Raw genomic sequence first — 21,836 nt, 5'->3', positions numbered from 1 at the left:
GAAAACTATTTTTGCCAATAAAGTTAAGGATAGGAATATAGGGCCAGATGTAGGTTGCCCAATACCGGTTGGTAACGGCCGAAATTACCGAATTTCGGCCGTTGCCGACCGGTATTGGGAATTTGTAATGTAGGAGGCCAAAAAATACCGATTCGGTAAATACGAGCCGGTAAATACCGAATCAGATGTTACCGATTCCGTATTTACCGATTCGTTATTTACCGAATCGGTAGATGATATGTAGCAAGCACATTTACGAGTGCTTATGGCCCACATGCATCAAGCACTTTTGCATTCGCAAACGGTGCGATTCCTTAAAATCGGCCGTTTGCGAATGCAAAAGTGCTTTTTGGGATGCATGAAGCAATTTTAGAATTCGTAACATGTTTGCGAGTTCTAAAATTGCGGGTGCTTTTAAGAAGTCGCAGATGTGCGATTTCTTAAAAGCAATGCATCATTAAATTTAAAACTGTAAATTCGCAATTAGGGTGCCAAATTTACCGAGTGGTTGAACCACTCGGTAAATTTGGGAAAAGTGTTTAAAATGCTTAAAATGGTTTTTTTTCAACATTCATGTTTCACACACACATGTCCTAAGGACATGTGTGTGTGAAACATGATGCGAAAAATACATTTCAGGGGTGCATGGGGGGGTCCTTTGGACCCCCCTGCACCCATGAAATTTTCAAAGTGCCACTCGCAATTCCCATTGACTCCTATGGGCCTTTTGGCCCATAGGAATCAATGGGAATTGCGAAAATTAACTTAAGAATTCGGTATTCATTTGGGATTCGGTAAAAATTGCGATTTTTACCGAATCACAAATGAATACCGAAAATAATGATGCATAGCATTTTGCACTTCTTAATTTGCGATTCCTTATTTTTCGCAAATTAGGAAGTGCAAAATGTCACAATGATGCATGTGGGCCACTGTGCATTAAGGATTCGGTATTTACCACCAACTAATAGTTGGTGGTAAATATCGAAAACTTTAAAAAAAGCAATTTTGTGCTTTTTTCAACTGTGCCATGTGGCAGACATACAGGGCATGTAAGTGTGCCACAAATGCACCCATGCACTATACAGGGGTGCAACAGGGTGTATTTACAGAATCGGTAATTCTCATTCATTCCTATGGGACTCCAGGCCCACAGGAATGAATGGGGAATACCGATTCGGTAAATACCAAATCGGTATTTACCAAATTTTACCGATTCTGTAAAATTTACAGAATCATTAGCTACATATCATTTACTGATTCTAAAATACCGAATCAGTAAAATTCGGTATTTTATAATCAGTAAATGATATTTACCTACATCTGGCCCATAGAACCTTACAGGGACCCATTCCACTTAAAGCACTGAAGTAAATGTTTTGTAATTTTCTTGGTGCAAATCAACTTATAGATCCATTATTCATGCAGAGCATGGGACAGCAAATTATGTTCTCTGGTTATAGCATGCAATTCTTTTCAAGTGAACAGAACATGCTCTCTTTGCCACTGTATGTACAACATTTCACTTTGCACCAGCTGTGGAATGATCTTAAGTGGTATGAGCTTATGTATACCCGGAAGGATGAATCGTGGTCCTTTTTTAGTAGAAAGGTCTGACTTAGATATGAATTATAGCCAAAGTGTAAGAAATTGGGTTGTTGGCTGAGCGAGGTGTTAACCCTTCTCAAGCAACCACCACAATACCTGCTAGGGTGAACCTCAAAAAGTCACAAAATTAACCTGTGCTTAACCCTCTGGTAGCTTGGCACATAAGCACTCAGTAATGTGTAAATGATTTATGCAGCACCTACACAGCAATAATGTGAAAACACAACACAAGAAAAATCCCACACCAATTTAGAAAATTTCAGGAAAATGTAACAAATGATTTGACAACAAAAATGCAATCAGTAGAATTGGAGATATGCAATTTCAAATGTGTAAGGTAAGCATACCGCCTAAAAGCGCAAAGTGCCAACTAGGGCTATCTGGTCGTACCGGAACGAGACAAAGTAATAATCCACATTTGTAAGGCGCACAATCACCCGTAAGGGTCTCTAGGCGCTGGGGGCCGTCGGGAAGATTAAGCAAGCTATTGCCCAGAGTCACATGGTGCTGGGCTAATCTGCTGCCGGCGCCGGGGATCGAACCGTGATCCCCACATTCCAACGTCAGTCGCCCTGTCCGCGGCGCCACACCTCTCCCTCACAAGTCACAAGTTCAGGCTGACCCTGATGGAGGGCTGACTGGAAACAGAGATCAGATTAGTCTCACTTAGAATTGTATCTCATGTGCTTTATGCAGAGCATTGCGTCGCAATGCATCGCGCTGCATTACCCTACATCTGTTCCAATGAGGCCGACATCCAGGGTCTGCAAGGTGCTAAAACAGAAGGTCCTGTCTCACGCTGTGTCAAAATGCATTGCACTGTGGTGCTTCTGAGGAAACCCGCAGTTGGACCAGGAGCTGTACATTCTGAAGCAAGCCAAGGGTCTAAGACCTGAGCGCACCTCTTGGGGATCAGCACTAACTCCAGCAGGGCAGGGGCAGGTCCAGTTGAGTTTGAGCAGATGTAGGCCAGATCACTGGAATTTTGTCAGGCACTCACCCTCAATCACAGATCTGGGTTGAATGCATCATCGCTCTTTAGCTCAGTATGCCACCCCAGTTCAGACACAGCTATATGCAAATCAGTCTTGACCCTGCTCCCCATGGGAGCAGTCTAGCCCGAACTGCCAGGCCTGGTCCTCCCTGGACCAGATACAAGCATATTGAGACTGGTTTCAGGGTATCACCCCATATCAGCCAGCTTAGCCTGAATCTGGTAGCGTGGAGTAGCGAGCACAGGACCCACTCACAATTTTGCTTCAATACAATGCACCCTGCCCTAGTGGATGTTTAGGGTCTACTCTAGGGGTGACTTATAAGTATTCAAAAGAGGGTTTTAGGCATGTCAAAAGGTTTATTTTGTCAAGTCATATTGGCAGTTCAAAACTGCACATACAGGATGCAATGGAAGGCTGAGACAAGTTTTAAAGGTCTACTTAAGTAGGTCACACAATCAGTGTGGCAGGCTCAATAGTAGCATTTAAATTACAGGCCCTAGGTACATGTAGTAACGCTTTACTGTGGACTTGCAAGCTAATTAAATGTCCCAATTGTGTGCAGTCTTATTTGACCAGGTTTAAAGGTAAGAGGACAAGCACTTTAGTACTGATTGCCAGTGGTAAAGTGCAGTGTCCAAGAAGGCAACAAATATGAATTCAGCAACATCGGAGGGGTGAAGGCAAAATGTTTGTGGGTGACCCTGCAGAGAGGGCCTAAAGCCAGGGTAGACTAATCAATGCCTTGATAGTTTTCCCTGCTCAGGTGATAGAACATGGATGATGGCCCTCTACTGCAGAGGTACTTGTCAGTTCTATGCCCTTCTGAACTCAATTTGATCCCTCTGTCTATGCTCTCGTGAGCCACTGGACTGACCCATAGAGAATTCTTCACCTCATCTGTAAACCCCTTCAGTGCTGTTCCTAACCTTAGCCTTCTCATATATGCCCCCCAATAGGCAGATCGCACCACCATGGTCTAGAAAGTGATATGGCTCATTCCACCCCTTGGACCAGACTTCCGTACGCAACTGAAGGAAAATTCAGCCCATAGCACAGTAATCAACAGCGGCAACTGAGAGCTGTCAGTTTCAAGAGCCAGGCCCAAGGCCATCCAGGGTCCTCTGACCTCTGAGGTGTCTCAGAGTGGGAGAAACACTCCCACTCTCTTTCCCACCAGTCCAGGTGTGGCATCTGCAGAATGGTTCTCTAACCTAGTGTCTGCACCTGAGGCTAATCAGGAGTCCGGGTGAGCCTTTCCTTACTATCGAGTATCAGTGCCTCTGTACTGTCCCTGTGGAGGTAGTTCCCGTATAAATCTGAGCCTTATGGGTGCCCCTGGCAACTACCCCTCCCAGTTCAGTAAACACTGGTGGTAACTCATCATCCAGAATTCAATTAATGGGCATCTGGGGTCCACCTACCCCTGTGCAAATCCTATCACTGGGAGATTTCTTAGGATAGACACAGCTCCCCTGCTTGTGTCCAAATTGGGAACACTCAAAGCAGCAGGATTGGAATTGGGACACTCTGGGTGGCCACCCACCAGAACCTCTCCTCCTACTCTTAGAAGGGGCATGGAAACCCTTCCCCCTACACACTATATCTTGGTCACTGTGCATTGAGGCCCTCCTCCTGACTCTGTAAGGGAGAAGGAGAACCACCTCTTTGAGTTTACCCACTGTACCTTCCCAGACACTCTGGTACTGGTCCAGAGGTTTGCCTCCTTTGCAAGCTCAGCTGTTGGCGTAGCTCTGGAATACATTCACTGCACATATTCTCTCTGGCCATCAAATTGTACAGCCCCTAATAAGTGTTTACCTCATAGCTCTTCACCCAACCAACCCGTGCCTTACAAAAGAGTCCACAAAATCTACCCATGACTGTTGGGGCATCTGCTGGCTGTCCTTAAACTTCAACCTGTACTTTTCAGGGGTGAGGCTGTGGACCTTTTTTAGATCATGGCGGGACTCTCATCGTCCCTCTGTGGTGGCAGTTACAAGTACTCCGTCCAGATGATTGAGTCCGGCCCGACTTATTGAGACGCAGGCTGGCTGAGCCCCCATCCACATCAATAGACTGTCTTCCGTCGCTTAAGCGGCACACCTCCATTGACATGGTGGACTCCTCTGCTGGCTAACAGTACTCCATCACCATCAGGTCAGCGGGTTTGTGTCAAGCCTATTTAGATTTCTTTTCCTTGTGCTGGCGTTGTCCTAGGGGCAGATTCCTGACTTAGTAAGTCTGTGGTGGAGTGAAGACTGGTAAGTAGTTCTACATAATGTGACAGTACACATAGATTTTGTGATTGCTCCAAAAAGGTTTGTAGGTAATGTGTTATGCCCCTTTTTGTACAAATAGCATAGAACACAAACCACATACACACACTATTGTAGGTTCACCCAAAGGTACCACAGGCACAAAACCCACTACCACCACAACAAATAAATATTTTTTACGTGTAAATACAGGTGTGTTAATTTTACCTTGATAAGTTGTAAAAGGAACACTACAGCGTTACAAATAAGAAATACATTGCATGTAAGAGCCATGTAAAATACACGAGGCCAAAGTACATGTTAATTCATGATTCATAAATAGATGAGTGAAAAAGAGGCTTACCTTTGATCCCGGCAACAAAGGAGTTGATTAGCGTCATGGTCAAGTAGTAGCAGCAAAAGAAGGACCTGAACAAGATGGAAATGGAAGTGGAAAGCAGAAAAAAAGTTAAGTTCCTACCTCAATCCCTTCGATTCAGCCAACTCAAGTTTGGAGGTGTCTGCACCACAGTTTACTTAATGGTTAGGCACATTGTGATTGGCCCGTTGGTAATTTTGGCTGCACTCCCCCCAACAGCCTCTTTTGCCTATGTAGCTGTTGACATGGGAGGAGAAATTCTGGTGGTGACAGCAGCACTCAGACGGACTATTGTACTCAAACCTGCAACCTCGAAATAGAAAGGGTGGACCGCCAAGTAGGCGGGTGTTGAAACCGTCAGATTAGTGACAGTGGGACCAGTTCCACCAAGATCTAAATCAGAAACGCTATTTCTTGATTAGTGTGTCCCTCATGAGCAGATACCTTAACTTGTCCCCTTTCCCTAGGGCTAACAGTGCATACCTCTTTTCACTGGGAATGTGCCCCCCAGAGACTGGCTCCCCAATCCTCCTCAGGGATCCTGTGCATCTCAAGGGCATACTCATATGCCTCAAACTACTTTTCTATATCATCTTGCACAATAAAGTTAGGCATCCAGTCCTGGGTTATATGGATCCTCCTTTGTCCATTGGACTCTGTGCAGTCACTGCCACAGCCACCATTACTGCTGAATGCCGACGCTTGTTTGAACTTTAGGTCCAGCCAGCTCCTTTAGACGTAGAACATGTGCCAGCAACATTTTTCTCTCTTCCAAGGTTTTCTCTGCCTCACCCTTCTCATTATCCAAATGCTATTTCTGCCTCAGCCTTTCTGTCCTCGCCCAAGGCTTTTTTTGCTGCAGCTTTTCTCTTTTCTTCAGCCAGTCTGGCTAGCTACAGCTTCAAGTTCCTCTCAGCCTGTCTGTCCTTAAGCTCTTCAGGAGACAGGCTGTGAAAGAACACATTGCTTCCAGAAAGGGCTCCAGCTGGGGACACAACCTCTGTTGGCCATCCTCTCGCTTATTGAGCAATTGCCAAGTCCTTTCCCTTCTCTTCCTCATTAGTCCCAGGGTCATCACTCTCATGGTCTTCTGTTGGAGCTTTCTAACGGTGTGCTACCTAAGAATCATATAGGACTTCCCAGTGGTCCTTGCTTAGTGGACCGTTTTTTCATGTTTAGCTCCTTATCCTTGCAGAACTCCTTCAGCCCAATAAAATTGTAGTTTAGTAGACAGCTGTGATCTATTTTCATTCAGACACAGTATCAAAAGTATACCAAAAAGTCTGAAGTGCAGAAATGTAAGGTAGGAATTATATTTGGGAAGATGACCAATTGAGTGGAAAAAAAGGAGAATTTAAAAGAGGTATGTTGGATCTGGGGGTCTGTAGTTGGCAGAGGTAGGTACCAATGTCCAAATAGGGACCCTTGCTTCTAGTCAGGGTAAGGAGGATACACTCTTTAGATAACCCCTGCTCACACCCTAGGTAGCTTGGCATGAGCAGACAGACCTATCAAAGGCAATGTGTAAAGTATTTGTACCAACACTCACTGTAACACAGTGAAAACACCATAAATGGACTCCACACCAGTTTAGAAAAATAAAGTATCTTTAGCTAAACTACACAAGACCAAAACGTCAAAAATTCAACATACACAGTTCAAGAAAATGATTTTAAAAGAGTTTTAGGGTTTGCGGCAAAATAATCCACAGTTGCGTCACTTTTAGCCCAAAGTACCTGTAGATGAGTCAAAAGTTCCTAGCGGCAGCTGCAGCATCGAAAAACAAGTGATGCATCACTCCTGAGACCCTGGGGAGGCAATGCGACAGCCTCGCTGCACACAGCAGGCGTGTTGCGGCAAATCTGGTCTGTATAGGCAGCGATGCTATACCTTGTATGGATTCTGGGATGCAGGTTTCTCTGGTAGAAGCGTCTTGCAAACGCACGATGCGACAGTCTTCGGGGCGGCGGCGATCTTCGGTGCGGCTGCGATGCGTGGCGCAGCATTTATCTTCTTCTGTCACGCCCCTCGATGCGTTGACTCTGCGACGATGTTCGCAGCAACGTGATGCAGTCCGCAAGCAAACGATGCGTCGGTTCTTGCAGCGGCAACAGGCCATGCGACGATCTTCGCGGCAACAGGAATTCTCTCGGACTGTCGACGATGCGATCCGCAAACCAGTGAAGTGGGCAAATTGTAGATCTTCTTCTTTTCTTCTTGTCCAGCTCCCCAAACAGCAGGAAACAACCTCCAGAGGCCCCACAAATGGATCAAGCATTCTAGGCAGGTCAGAACTCACACAGCAGAGTTTAGGGGGAAGCTGGGGATGAAGTACTTTTGTTCCTGGGACTTCTTAACAGGAGGCCAGCTCTTCTCAGGCCATTGGAGATCTCTTCAATCAAGGCGACACAGCAACAGCAAAGTCCTTCCCCTCTCCTTGGCAGAAAAGCAACTGCAGGCCAGCCTTTCAGCAGGTCAGTCCTTCTTCTTCAGTCTTCCAGCTTTCTTCTTGGCAGAGGTTCCTTCTTGATTCCAGGATGATCTAATTTTCTGAAGTCTGGGTAGCCCTTTTTTATACCATTATTCTCTTTGTTCTCTGAGGGCAGAGAGGCCTTGGCTTAGTCCAAACCAGTTCTGGAGCACTTTGTTTACCTGACTCCTTCTTTCCTTTGAGAGAGAGGGGCAGGGTCATCAGCTCCCAGCAGGAGGTGGAGCCAGCATTGTGGAAGGCAGGCACAGCCCTATTCAGGCCCAGGTGCTTCTCCCTACCACCAATCAAGATGCAGATGAAGCTATTCAGCCTAAGGCTGACTCATTCAGCCTCTGTGAGCCACCCCAGCCCCTGTCACTCAAAAACCAGACAGTCAATTCACAAACAGGCCAATGCACACAGAAAGGTTAGAAAAGAAAACAGCCACTTTCTAAAAGTACTGTTTTCAAACAGAGGATCTAAAAATCATCCTTCCTAAAAGATAGGTTATTAAATTCTGAGTTCAGGGATACCAGGCTTTAATTTTCTATCTTGCTCCTATGGGAAGATATGCAGGTAAACATTATAGCAAAGGGTGATACTGGGCAAATTCCTATCTCCATCCCTGTCTGTGCAATGTGGGGTCCCACAGGGGTCGGCGCTAAGTCCCACCCTTTTTAACATTTATGTGACCCCTCTTGCCAGACTCATTAGATCTTTTGGGATGGAGGTAGTTTCCTATGCGGATGACACTCAGATCCCCGTCTCTCTCTCCCAGTCAGTTACGTCGACTGCCTCCAATTTTAGATCTTGTATGGAGGCAGTCGGCCAATGGATGATTCACAATTCATTGAAACTGAATGGGGAGAAGATTGAGGTGATGGTTTTCGGAGGAAAGGAGGAGATTTGGTCAGCTGAGTGGTGGCCGGACTCACTGGGAGCGTGTCCTGATCCTACCTCCTCAGCCAAAAATCTTGGGGTTATGATTGATCCCATCCTCAGTATGCGCCAACAGGTTAACAGGACTGTATCGACCTGTTGGGGCATCATCCGCATACTGAGGAAAATTAGGCACTATCTTTCTTTGCAGGCAAGAAAGCAACTTGCTGTTGCCCTCCTGGGCTCCCGGCTGGACTACTGCAATGCGCTGTATGTGGGACTGAATAAAAGTCAGCTGCAGCGCTTGCACGTGGTCCAGAATGACGCAGCCAGATTTGTTCTGGATCTACCCCGATGTGCCTCTGCCACCTCCACCTCCACCAGGAAGCAGCTTCATTGGCTTCCCGTTGAGGATCGGATACTTTTTAAGACCATGTGTTTGGTTTACAAGGCTTTAGCAAAAAACAGCCTAACTGGAACTGGAATTGGATCCATTTTGTCCCATTACAACCCTGGCAGGAACCTTCGCTTTTCAAATAGATTCCTTCTCTCAGTCCCGCGTATTCGGAAAACTAGATGGGGTGGTAAAGCCTTTTCCAATCTGGCCCCAAAGTGGTGGAACGCTCTTCCACTGGAAGTATGGTCTCTTCCCAATTTACAATCATTTAGAACTGCCCTGAAGACCCATCTCTTTGTTCGCGCGTACATGTAGTTGTGCTTTGCCTTTTTGATCTTTTTGATAGGCGCCTTGACACCTTCGGATTTAGTTTGCGCAGTACAAGTTGCATAATAAAATACACAGCATTCCCCATTATAGCCTATGGGCAAGATAGCCTTTCAGGCCAGAAAAGCAATTAGGAACTGCACACAGGCACTGCGGTGGCAGGCCTGAGACACCATTTTAGGGCTACTCTTGTGGGTGGCAGAATCAGTGCTGCAGGCCCACTAGTAACATTTGAATCCCCAGCCCTGGCACACTTAGTGCACTTTACAAGGGACCTACTGGTAAAACAAATCTGCTAATCATGGATAACCAATTACAATAACGTTTTACCCACTGAACACTTGCGCTTTGACACTGATCAGCAGTGGCAAAGTGCCCAAAGCATCTAAACCAGCAAAAACAAAACTCAGCACAGCGTCAAAAATACAGGAGGTAGAGGCAAAAATGTCAGGGGAAACCACGCCAAAGATGCCATGTCTAACAAGGTCAAACGTAATATCAAATAATTTATAATGGGATTTTTGTGTTACAGAAATCACTGAATGGCACTGCATAAACACAAGTACTGAAGCCCAACCCTGAGCACAAATGTGAGAAAATGGGTTTTTGGTTGAGGGGGGTGTTAACCCTTCTCAAGCAACCACCACAAAACAGTTGAGGGTGAACCATAAAAAAGTCTTTGAATTAACCTGTGCTTAACCATCTAGTAGCTTGCCACAAAAGAATTCAGGCTTAACTTAGAGACAATATGTAAAGTGTTTATGCAGCATTTCCACAGTAATAAAGTGAAAACACCACACAGGAAAAATCCCACTCCACTTTAGAAATATGAAGTAAAATCTAATAAATTAATTTGCACCAATACAACAAACATATAATCAGTAGAACATAAATTAATTTGCACCAAAACAACAAACATATAATCAGTAGAACATCAGAAGTTTAAATTCAAAGTTTTAAGATAAGTATAGCTCCTAAAAGCACAAAGCGCCATCTGTGGTTATCTGGTAGTGCTGATGATGGAGTGCAAGCCAAATACAGGGACCAGGTTAGTTCCACTGAGAATTGTGCCTCACATCTTTGATGCATAGAGTTGCATCTTGTTGCGTCGGTTTTGATGAGGAGCTGCAAGAGCGGTGATGCAAGGGCCTGCATCAGGGTACATCACGCTGTGTCAGTTCTGATGAAGAGCTATGACAGCTATACTGTGATGTCCTGTGTCAAGTTGTATTGTACTGTGTCAGTTCCGAGGAGGCCACCAATCAGGGTCTGGGAGGTGCTGCTATGGGAGGTCCTCTATCACGCTATATCAAGTTACATTGCACTATATCAGTTCTGAGGAAACCCACAGGGGGTATCGCTCTGATTGCAGCCAAGAGTCTGAGACCTAGGGGACACCTCAGTGTTATCAGGACTCACTCCAACAGAGGACAGCAGCAGGGCAGGGGCAGGTTCAGTTGAGTCTGGGTGGCTGGGCAGATGCAGGGCATGTGTCTGGAGCTTATTATGTTCCTTAGAACAGGAGGCCATTCATCTAGAACATGGAGGGCCTCTGCCAGCTCTGGGTTCAAGGAGCATGTCCAGTCTTCCATCTTTACTCAGAACAGCACTCCCTCTTGCAGCAGGGCAGGCCTTCTTCTGGGTCTTACACAGGTCTAGATGTGATCTGCAGAGTGGGTCTGAGGGTTATGTTTACACCTGGATCTAGCTTTGAAATTGGAAAGTATTCTGGAGTCCCCACACTCACACACAAGTGTCTGGAATTTCTTTGCTCCCTGCCCTGGTCTTATCTGTCTGGGGGCACAACAGGCTAGTGTGAAGTTGTTTATTAGTGTGCCAGGGCAGTGCCTTTGAAGTGCAAGTGAGGTTTTTGACAGCTCCACCCACAACCTGCCAACTACACCTAGTCATGTGACCCAGGAAATGGGTTACAGGCACCAAATGGTAAGGACAGCAACTTTCTAAAAGTGCAGAAAAAACAATTGATGTACATAATGGTGAACATTATCGAACCTTCATCTCAGTACAGAGATCTGGGCCTAAATCCATTGTTTTTTTTCTCCCCATGTCATTCCAGTTTAAATCCATCCATATAGAATTCAGTCTTGACCCAGCTCACCCTGGAAACAGTCCAGCCCGAACTGCCAAGCCAGCTCCATCCTGGACCGGAAACAAGTATCCTAGGACCGGGTTTGGGGTATGACCCCTCATCAGCCCGTCTAGCTTGACCCCAGTGGCATTGCATTGTTCAACATTCCATCCATCATTTGTTTCTTTTAATTTGTTTCTTTTACTTTCTAAAGAGTGGCATTTTCAGAATTGTGACCAAAAAACTAAGTTTACCAATAATGAGGATATCAAATTAGAATTCTTTTGAGACGGAACATGACATTTCTACCTGTTCCCAATCAAAAGTTATCATTTATTTAATGTAATTAGGCAACTCAATGTTATCCTATGGGAGAGGTAAGCCTCATAGCAGTGGAAAATGAGTTTGTGCGTTTTTTCACAACCAGGACAAGTAAAACATAAAAATACATGGGAAACATGTTAAATACAGCACACCATTACCTAGGGGATTTATCTTAGTTGTGACTTATATGTAATAAAAATAAAGTTGTAGGCTTGGCAAAAGGTTTATTTTGCCAAGTTTAAAACTGCACACAAGCTGCAATGGAATGCCTGAGACATATTTGAAAGGGCTACTTAAGTGGGTGGAACAATGAATGCTGTTGGTCCACTAGTCACATTTAATTTACAGGGGTACATGGAGTACTACTGTACTAAGGACTTACAAGTAAACTAAGGGGCATATTTTCAAGGGGTTATGTTAATGTTAAATGTTAAATGTTAAAAGATTTCTAAAGCGCATGGCTGCCTGTAAGCGTCCCAGCGCTGACAGAAGTACAGGCGAGATCAAGAGAAGGAGTTTACGGGAACAGCCAGGTCTTTAGAGATTTTCGGAATGACAGAAGATTGGGTTGTGCACGGAGATCAGGGGGGAGAGAGTTCCACAATTTGTAATCGTTGTAAGAGAAACGCCGGCCTCCTGATCGCGCCTTCTTGATCCTAGGTGGCAGGGTTAGGGAGGCATTGGAGGATCGGAGGGTTCTGGAGGTGGTGTAGGGAGTGACTAGATCTTTGAGGATAGGGGGGGCTTTCCCGTTGAGAATCTTGTGTGTAAGACAAAGCGCCTTAAGCTGCACTCTTTCCAGGACGGGCAACCAGTGCAGTGCTCTAATGGCCGGTTTGCCGAGCAGCGACTCTTGGTGTTGGTAAGAATCCGTGCGGCAGCATTTTGCACTACCTGGAGTTTAGTTGTCACTTTACGCGGAGCGCCAAGGTACAGGGCGTTTCCATAGTCCAGCCTGGACAGGATAAGGCCCTGGATCAGAAGTTTCCTCGATTGAAAAGGGAGCAGCGAAGGATCTTCCGGGCAGTGCGCAAGAGACCATAGCAGACTCTAGCCGTTTTCCTTGCTTGGGTGTACATAGTAAGATTTTGGTCCAGCCATAGTCCGAGGCTTTTAATCTCGGATTTGGGGGTTGGAGGCAGGCCCATGCATGGGGGCCAAAGAGAGTCCGGACGGAAATGGGACTGATTCCCCATCACCAGTAACTCAGGTTTGTCACTGTTAAGTTTCAAATGAAATTTGTCCATCCAGCTGGCTATGTCTCTCAGGCAGGAGTACAGGTCGGTGGTAAGATTTTCCTGCTGGCTAAGAGAGACAACCAGCTGGGTGTCATCCGCATACGTCAGAAGTTTAATTCCATATGGGGTGACGATCTTTTCCAGAGGGGACATGTATACGTTGAAGAGCGTGGGGCTCAAGGATGAGCCCTGTGGTACTCCGCAACGTATGGGGGTCTCTTTGGAGATGTAGCTACCCTCTATCACCTGTAATGAAGGACAATGAAGAAAAGACTTCAGCCAAGACAGGGCGGTGCCTGTAATTCCAAGATCTCTAAGCCGCTGGGCCAGGATCTGGTGGTTGACCGTGTCGAAGGCCGCGCTTAGGTCCAGGAGGATCACTGCCACTGATCCTCCTGCATCAATGATCTTCCTGGTCTCCTCGATCACCGTCACCATCGCTGTTTCGGTACCCTGGCCAGGGCGAAAGCCTGTCTGAGAGGGTTTAAGTAGTTTGTTAGATTCCACGTAGTTGGACAGCTGGCCGTTAATAAATTTTTCTGTCATCTTGCTGATACACCGGAGGAGAAAGATAGGCCTAAAATTAGTTAGATTAAGGGGGTCTAGGTTGGGTTTTTTAAGTAGGGCCCTGACCATCACCTTCTTCCAGCTAGGGGGCACCGTTCCGTCTGCTAGAGAGGCATTGATTAAATTTACCATCGGCGCAAGAATGGTAGATGCTACCTGTTTTAAAATTTTAACTGGGGCAGGGTCACACGGGGAGCCACTCTTAAGTGATTGGAGAATAGGGGACAAAGTGTCCTTACTGATTGGAGTAAACATGTCAAGTCCCGTACTGAGGTTCTGGACCTGAGTTAGGGACACAGATGGGGGATCCGTAAGGGTAAGCGGGGGAAGTTGCTGAAGAATATTTTGAATCTTTTGATCAAAATAAGTGGCCAACTCATTGCAGTGATTGTCCGAGAGGTCATTCATGCATATAGGCTCCGGTGTTTTAAAAAGTTGTTTTACAATTTGAAAAGTCTCTCTAGACGAGCAGGATGCAGCACAAATTTTTTCCTGGAAAAAAGCTGTTTGGGCAGTTTTAAGGGCTTTTTTAAAATTAAGAATAGCCAATCTATAATCCCTCTTGCTGTTAGGGTCGAAGTCTTTCCGCCACACTCTTTCTGCCCTTTTACAGAGCTTTTTCAGAAGGCAGACCTCCTGGGTAAACCATGGGGAGGAAGTTTTTTTCCGGGATTTCAGGTACGGTTTTTTTGGGAGGATCGTGTTGAGAGAGTTTTCTTTCCAGGAAGAAAGCTCGGCATCCGCTGTTACAGGGTCAGTTTCATGATTTGGCTTGGAAAGTTCCAGGACCTGCTTCCATTTTCCAATATCTAGTTTGGCCCAGGGACGAGCCGGTCTGCCGGGAGATTGGTTGGGAGGGGAAATAGTCGGGATCTCCCAACTGAAGGGGATAAGCAGGTGGTCCGACCAAGGCAGAGGGATGGGGGCACTTATTTTAAGATCAGCGATGTTACATAAAATAGGATCAAGTAAATGCCCGAAAGTATGTGTGGGTTGGTCGCTCTGTAGGTGGAGGTGATGAGTTGCCAGGTCTAAAAGCAATTCTGAGGCGGTGTTATCATTACTTTTATCAAAGTGGATATTGAGATCCCCTAAGATTAACAAATTGGGTAAGATGCTAGTCATGGCCGTGGAGAATTCCAATAGGGAGCTGCTAAACAGTCCCAAGGCCCCAGGTGGACGGTAGATGAGGACTCCTGAGAGGGAGTTGCATGGGGACAATTGAATACTAAAGTGCACATTTTCACAGTTCAATAGGGGGCTGTCATGAAATCTACATGCAAGATGGTCCTTATAAATTATAGCTATCGCTCCTCCCATTCCCTTCACTCGGCCCAAATGTTGCACAAGGTAACCATGAGGTAACGCTTGTACAATATCAGAGTCTGAATCTGGGGCGAGCCATGTTTCAGTAAGAAACAGAATCTCTAATTGATCCTCTTCTAGTAGCATATGGATTTCCTGAGCATGTTTGGGCAGGGATCTGCAATTTAACAAGGCCATGTTAATGATTGTCTGGGAAGCCTGACTAGTCTTCGCAGGAAAAAGTTTAAATGGGCAGTGAGGGCAATGGGTGCAAGAGCTCTCACCTCTAATGGTATGAGTGCAAGAAGGCTGGAGGGGCTGGTTTAGTTGAAGCAGGGAATCTCTGGAGTATGATAGCCTTGACTGAAAAGAGGACTCCATGGTGCCTGGCCCTCGGCTCGTCCTGGCGCGGATGGCGCAGACGGGCTTACCTCTGGTGCACCTCCGGCGCGCCAACGGCGTGCCCGCTGCGCTCGTCCGCTGCGCGTCCGGTAGGGAGTGGGCATTTTGTAGTGCGAGGGCCTCAATCGCCCACAGCACTAGAGCGCCGACCTAACCTTCCCAAAATGGCGCCTGCGAAAGCGCTGTTTAGCCTGCCTAGTCCCGCAGTCCAGGAGACCCTAAATTGGCCACCAGTGGAGCGTGAGACCTCGGAGGGGTCACGAGGAAGTTGTCGGTAAGAGCTGGGTAATTTTTATAACTGTGTCCAACTCACACAGCGTTCGTGATAAAATAAAACAAAGTTACAAAAGGCACAAGAAATTATAATTCTAGCAAAGTTTTAAAATGTAGCCCTAGGCTCCCGGCTTCCACCTCAGGAGTCGCGAGTATCTGTCAATAAGTTTTGACTGTTATCCCACCCTATATATAGTGCGAGGGCCTCAATCGCCCACACACTAGAGCGCCAACCTAACCTTCCCAAAATGGCGCCTGCGAAAGCGCTGTTTAGCCTGCCTAGTCCCGCGGTTCAGGAGACCCTAAATCGGCCACCAGTGGAGCGTGAGACCTCGGAGGGGTCACGAGGAAGTTGTCGGTAAGAGCTGGGTAATTTTTATAACTGTGTCCAACTCACACAGCGTTCGTGATAAAATAAAACAAAGTTACAAAAATTGCCACCAGAATATATTTTTTTGACATTCTGGGGGTGATATTCCCTTCAACTTATTTACAAGGTGGCATTAAGCCACCTACCGTGATTTAACACTGCCTTGTAAACAATGTCCCTATTCATGCAGCACTTAGCGTGAAAGGGACAGACAATGGGTGTTGCAATGGACATTCCGCCGCAACACCAATTGCTTCTTGATGCTGTCCCTATTTACAAAGAACAAAACGATTGCCAGTACTGAACTACACTCACCAAACACTTCTAATTAGACCTTGCGAATGAAACGTAAAGATCCACTTTTTTAATTGGTTTATTTCACTTATTAACTCTCAATTGTTTTTCCAAAAAACAGATTTTTTGTGCATATAAATTCATATAATACAAATGGACGAACTATATACATTAGATGCAATACATTTACAACAGACACCTATACCCACTCAATGTACACCAGCAAACGTACCCCACACAAATTTGGCCGAACACTAGTTTCATACACTCTCACACCATACATCCACACTCCCAGTGCGGGTCAAAACTCGCTATTGCGTGACCCACAACCTGGACCACAATATTCCTGCTCCCAATATCAGACAAAAAATACTAAATACAATATATTCCAGATTTCATGTAGATATGATTTGCCATATTGACAACAAAAAATTTAATCTTTAGCTATTCACATTTGACACTCCCCTCAATGCAGACACCCTAGCACTATGGTGCAAGGGTGTCTGCGTTGGCCATAGGCAGCAAAATTTAGCACTAGCACAGGGGGAAAAGAAGGGTTGCACCATATTCTTGTAAATATGGTGCAGACCTGCTTTTCTAAAGTGACGTAGCGCGTTACTAGCCTTCTTGGCTTAACAAAATGCTTCACCACATTCCTTGTGAATGTGCGCCTTAGTGTTCTATTCATTTGGGTTATCCAAGATTTCACATATACTTATATTAAAAAGCGCGCTAAAAGAAAAGCGAAAAGCAAAAATGAAATTATAAGTAAATAACTGAATGAAAAAAATGACGTATATGAATACTTGATGGTCATAGTACAAAGAATGAATCATATCACCATAGCATATTCTTATCTTATCTTATCTTAACAAGAATTTATACAGCGCGCGTTCACCCGAAGGTTTCTTGGTGCTAACCAACATATCCAGAAAACAACCTAATGGAGGACAGGAGAGGGACTAGGCTAAAGTCTGGGCAAAAAGCCAAGTTTAAAGTTGCCGCCTGAACTGAAGGAGGGTGGTACATGAACGGGTCTCTTGAGTGAGAGAGTTCCACAGTTTAGTGGCAAGCGTGGCAAACCTACGACCTCCTTTACGTTGGAATTTATAACTAGGGACAGCCAGGAGGATTTGTGAAGCAGAGCGCAGGCTGCGTGTGGGAGTATATCTAGGCAGAAGTGCCTGGATAAACTTGGGACTGCGTGCATGAAGGGCCTTGAAGGTTATACAGGCGTTTTTAAAAAGTACACACTGTGTGATCGGAAGCCAATGCAGTTGCTTCAGCAGGGGTCTTGCTGATTGCCACCGCGGAATACGGTATATAAGCCTGGCTGCCTGGTTTTGGGCCATCTGGAGGCGTTTACCAAGGGTAATGGGAAGGCCCAGGTAGATAGAGTTGGCGTAGTCTAAGTGTGACAACACCAAGGCCGTCACAACCTGGGTCAAGGCAGACTGGGTGAGCATCTGACAGATTTTTTTTTTTTTGGAGCTGAAAGAAGCAGGATGACACCACCGAGTTGACTTGAGGCCTTAATGAAAGCTCTTCATCAATGAGTACCCCTAAGCTTTTTACCAAACTGGAGGGAGTAGGGGGTAGGCCCAGTTCGGGAGGCCAGTAGTGTGGGCCCCACAAAGACTTGCTTTTACCGAGGTTGTTTTCTCGGGGTTCAATTTTAGTTGGTTGCTGTCCATCCAGTGGCGTATGAAGAGCATGGTGGACTGAAACTGATGGATAGATTCTGGGGAGTCATCGATGGTGAAAGTGAGTTGCAGATCGTCTGCGTAATTGAATGTGGTGACTTGGCGCTAACCAACATAGCCAGAAAACTACCTAATGGAGGACAGGAGAGGGACTAGGCTAAAGTCTGGGCAAATAGCCAAGTTTTAAGTTGCCGCCTGAACTGAAGGAGGGTGGTACAAGAACGGGTCTCTTGAGTGAGAGAGTTCCACAGTTTAGTGGCAAGCGTGGCAAACCTACGACCTCCTTTACGTTGGAATTTATAACTAGGGACAGCCAGGAGGATTTGTGAAGCAGAGCGCAGGCTGCGTGTGGGAGTATATCTAGGGAGAAGTGCCTGGATAAACTTGGGACTGCGTGCATGAAGGGCCTTGAAGGTTATACAGGCGGTTTTAAAAAGTACACACTGTGTGATTGGAAGCCAATGCAGTTGCTTCAGCAGGGTCTTGCTGATTGCCACCGCGGAATACGGTATATAAGCCTGGCTGCCTGGTTTTGGGCCATCTGGAGGCGTTTACCAAGGGTAATGGGAAGGCCCAGGTAGATAGCGTTGGCGTAGTCTAAGTGTGACAACACCAAGGCCATCACAACCTGGGTCAAGGCAGACTGGGTGAGCATCTGACTGATTTTTTATTTTTTTTTGGAGCTGAAAGAAGCAGGATGACACCACCGAGTTGACTTGAGGCCTCAATGAAAGCTCTTCATCAATGAGTACCCCTATTTTTTCACCGAACTGGAGGGAGTAGGGGGTAGGCCCAGTTCGGGAGGCCAGTAGTGTGGCCCCCACAAAGACTTGCTTTTACCGAGGTTGTTTTCTCGGGGTTCAATTTTAGTTGGTTGCTGTCCATCCAGTGGCGTATGAAAAGCATGGTGGACTGAAATTGATGAATAGAGTCTGGGGAGTCATCGATGGTGAAAGTGAGTTGCAGATCGTCTGCGTAATTGAATGTGGTGACTTTGAAAGATTTTAGTGAGTGAAGTAGGGGGAGCATATAAATATTAAACAAGATTGGTGAAAGCGAGGAGCCCTGGGGAACCCCACAAGTAGTGTGAAATTTAGGAGATGAGAAAGGGGGCAGGCCAACTGCTTGCGAACGCTCATTAAGAAAAGACCTGACCCATCATGAGCCGGGCAACAGATGCCAGCTAGTCTGACACGGTCGCGAAGGATGTCATGGTCGACCGTGTCAAACGCGGCCGACAGATCAAGCAGGACCAGAGTCTGAGGAATACCTAAATCAGCGTTATGTCGTAGAGAATCCAGAACTGCTGTTATAACCGTTTCAGTTGAATGAGCCGGACGAAAACCGGCTTGGGCAGGATCCAAGAAGTCGGATTGTTCAATGAAGCTTGAAAGATGAGATGTTACATGGGCTTCCAACAGTTTGGCCAGATACGGTAGTAAAGAAATAGGTCTGTAATTAGATAAGGTAGTGGCTTCTACACCTGTTTTTTTTTTTAGGGGGCACTACCACTGCCTCTTTAAATGAGTTAGGCACTATCGGCCACATGCATCATCCCGGCCGTTTGCGAATTCCAAATTGCGAAAAATAGGGAATCGCAATTTGGAATTCGCAAAATGGGATGCATGTATATTTTCGCATAATATTTGCGATTCGGTAAAAATCGCAATTTTTACCAAATCGCAAATATTATGCGAATTCTAATTAGCGATTTTGCATTTCCCATTGATTCCTATGGGCCAAAAGGCCCATAGGAATCAAAGGGAATTGCGAATTCGCAAATTAGAATTCGCAAAATGTTAATGCATTCCATGGGTGCAGGGGGGGGGGGGGTCCAAATGACCCCCCTGCACCCCTGAAATGTATTTTAAAGTAGATGTTTCACACACACAAGTCCTAAGGACATGTGTGTCTGTAACATGACAGTGTTTAAAATGCTAATTTGAGCATTTTAATTATTTTTCGCAAATTACCACGAGGTTCACCCTCGTGGTAATTTGCACCCCCTAATTGCGAATTTGCAATTTTAAAAACAATCATGCATTGGTTTTAAGGAATCGCAAATTTGCGATTCCTTAGAAGCAATCGCATTTTTGCAAATCGCTAAAAATAGCGACTTTGCCAAAAATGATTGATGCATACGAAAAAAATATTTAGGAATCGCAAACGGCCGATTTTACTGAATCGCACCGTTTGCGACTCCTAAATACATTGATGCATGTGGCCGTAAGCCTTGGGTCAAGGAGGTATTAAGAAGTCTTAATATAGGAGAGGGAAAGGCGGTAATCACCTCTTTTAGCACATAGAGGGGGCAGCAATCATGTGGAGAACCCGACTTGACCCTAGTTGTAAAGGTAGACAGCGACGGAACATCCAGGAGAGGGAAGTGATCCAGGGATAGTGTACTGGAAGTGTAAGTAGGGTCGAAGGAGGCATTGAACAATGTACCTTGATTTTTTAATAATTTATTGAAATTATCAAAATAAATCTATACCTGCATAAACATTATGTATTACATATACACATTCGTTATTCCTTGCATTCATCATTGTAATATACTTTGATGAAATCTAGGTGTTGCAAGTTCTCTCCAAAACTGGGTGATTGTTGAATGTTTCACCGGTATGATATAGAAAAAATATACAGACAGTTAATTCTAGATCTAAAGAAATAGACATTAAGTCTAGCAAATGACTTAAAGAATTTGGTCAATCAAATAATTTGTACATGAACCCATGCATTTATTAATCAATAGCCAGAAGTTGGACTGTAATGGACAATTTCACATCATATGAAACCAGACCCTAATTTAAACATTGAGGACAGTTGGACAAACTACTGGCATTAGCTCAATGAAGAAACTATGGGGTGTAATATACTTTTCACTTTGTGAATATCTGCATCTAATGAAAATGTGCTCCTCAAGTAAATAAAAACTCGCATCTGTTCATTTAGTTAACATGTTTTATCAATGTCAATGCATGTGTTCTTTTTTCATTTGAGAATGAGTTCATCAGGTTTAATGGACTGAGTATTGCTTTTAAGAAAAAATCGTACCACTGTCATATTCCACGTAAAACAACTTTCTTACTAAACAAAACCTTTACTAAACGTGACATACAATTGGTGTTAATGATAAGGTTCCCAAGGCACTAACAATTTTCCTATTAGATATCTAGTACCATCTCTCATTGCGAGAAAGTGGCATCTTTCTTGCATTGGTATGCCCCCACTTTTTGCTGAACTGCTGATGTGCTATGACTGAGTGTGCCCTGGGCTACTGCCAACCAGGTACCCAGGGCCTGTGTTCCTTCCCTTCCCTAAACCTGTATTGATACAAAACCCAATTGGCATCTCTGGCCACCTATCAGCCCCCAGTAAATGGTACTCTATGTGCCCAGGGCCTGGTGACCAGAGAAGACCCCGCTGCAGCACTTATTGTGCCACTCTTAGGGGCCCGGTACCCTGACACCCACACACTGCATTTGCAGGCTGAGTGTCTAGGTACAGAACTAAACAAAGAGTCGACATGGCACACATCCAGAACCCACTGCCCTGGCATACTTCAGTCACCCCTCTATCTGGGTGCCCTATGCCAGTGGTGTGGGCACAGGTGCATGAGCCCTGTGCCCCTACAGTGCCCAGAGCCATTCCTGGGCACAGTAAGTGCAGGAATGCCATTAAAAGTATAATGTGGTGGGAGGATGTCATTACGAACTCCACAGCACTATAAAGGCTAGACTGAAGACTGACAAGTTTGGTACCAAACTTCTCAGCACATTAAACCTGCACTGATGCCATTGTGGGATTTAATGTAATGTCCAACCCCCACTTTGGTGGGAATACTGTCAAAAAACCCTACATCAGGAAACGGGGTGTGCCAGTCTGTGCCAACCCCACCCCTCAGATGGGAGAGGCGAGGTGAAGCACAACCCCAGCTCCAGCCATCTTGAAGATG

This window comes from Lissotriton vulgaris, chromosome 1_1 (assembly GCF_964263255.1).
Source record: "Lissotriton vulgaris chromosome 1_1, aLisVul1.2, whole genome shotgun sequence".
In the NCBI taxonomy this organism is placed as follows: Eukaryota; Metazoa; Chordata; class Amphibia; order Caudata; family Salamandridae; genus Lissotriton; species Lissotriton vulgaris.
The sequence above is the reverse complement of the archived record's forward strand: the minus strand, read 5'-3'. Positions refer to the sequence as shown.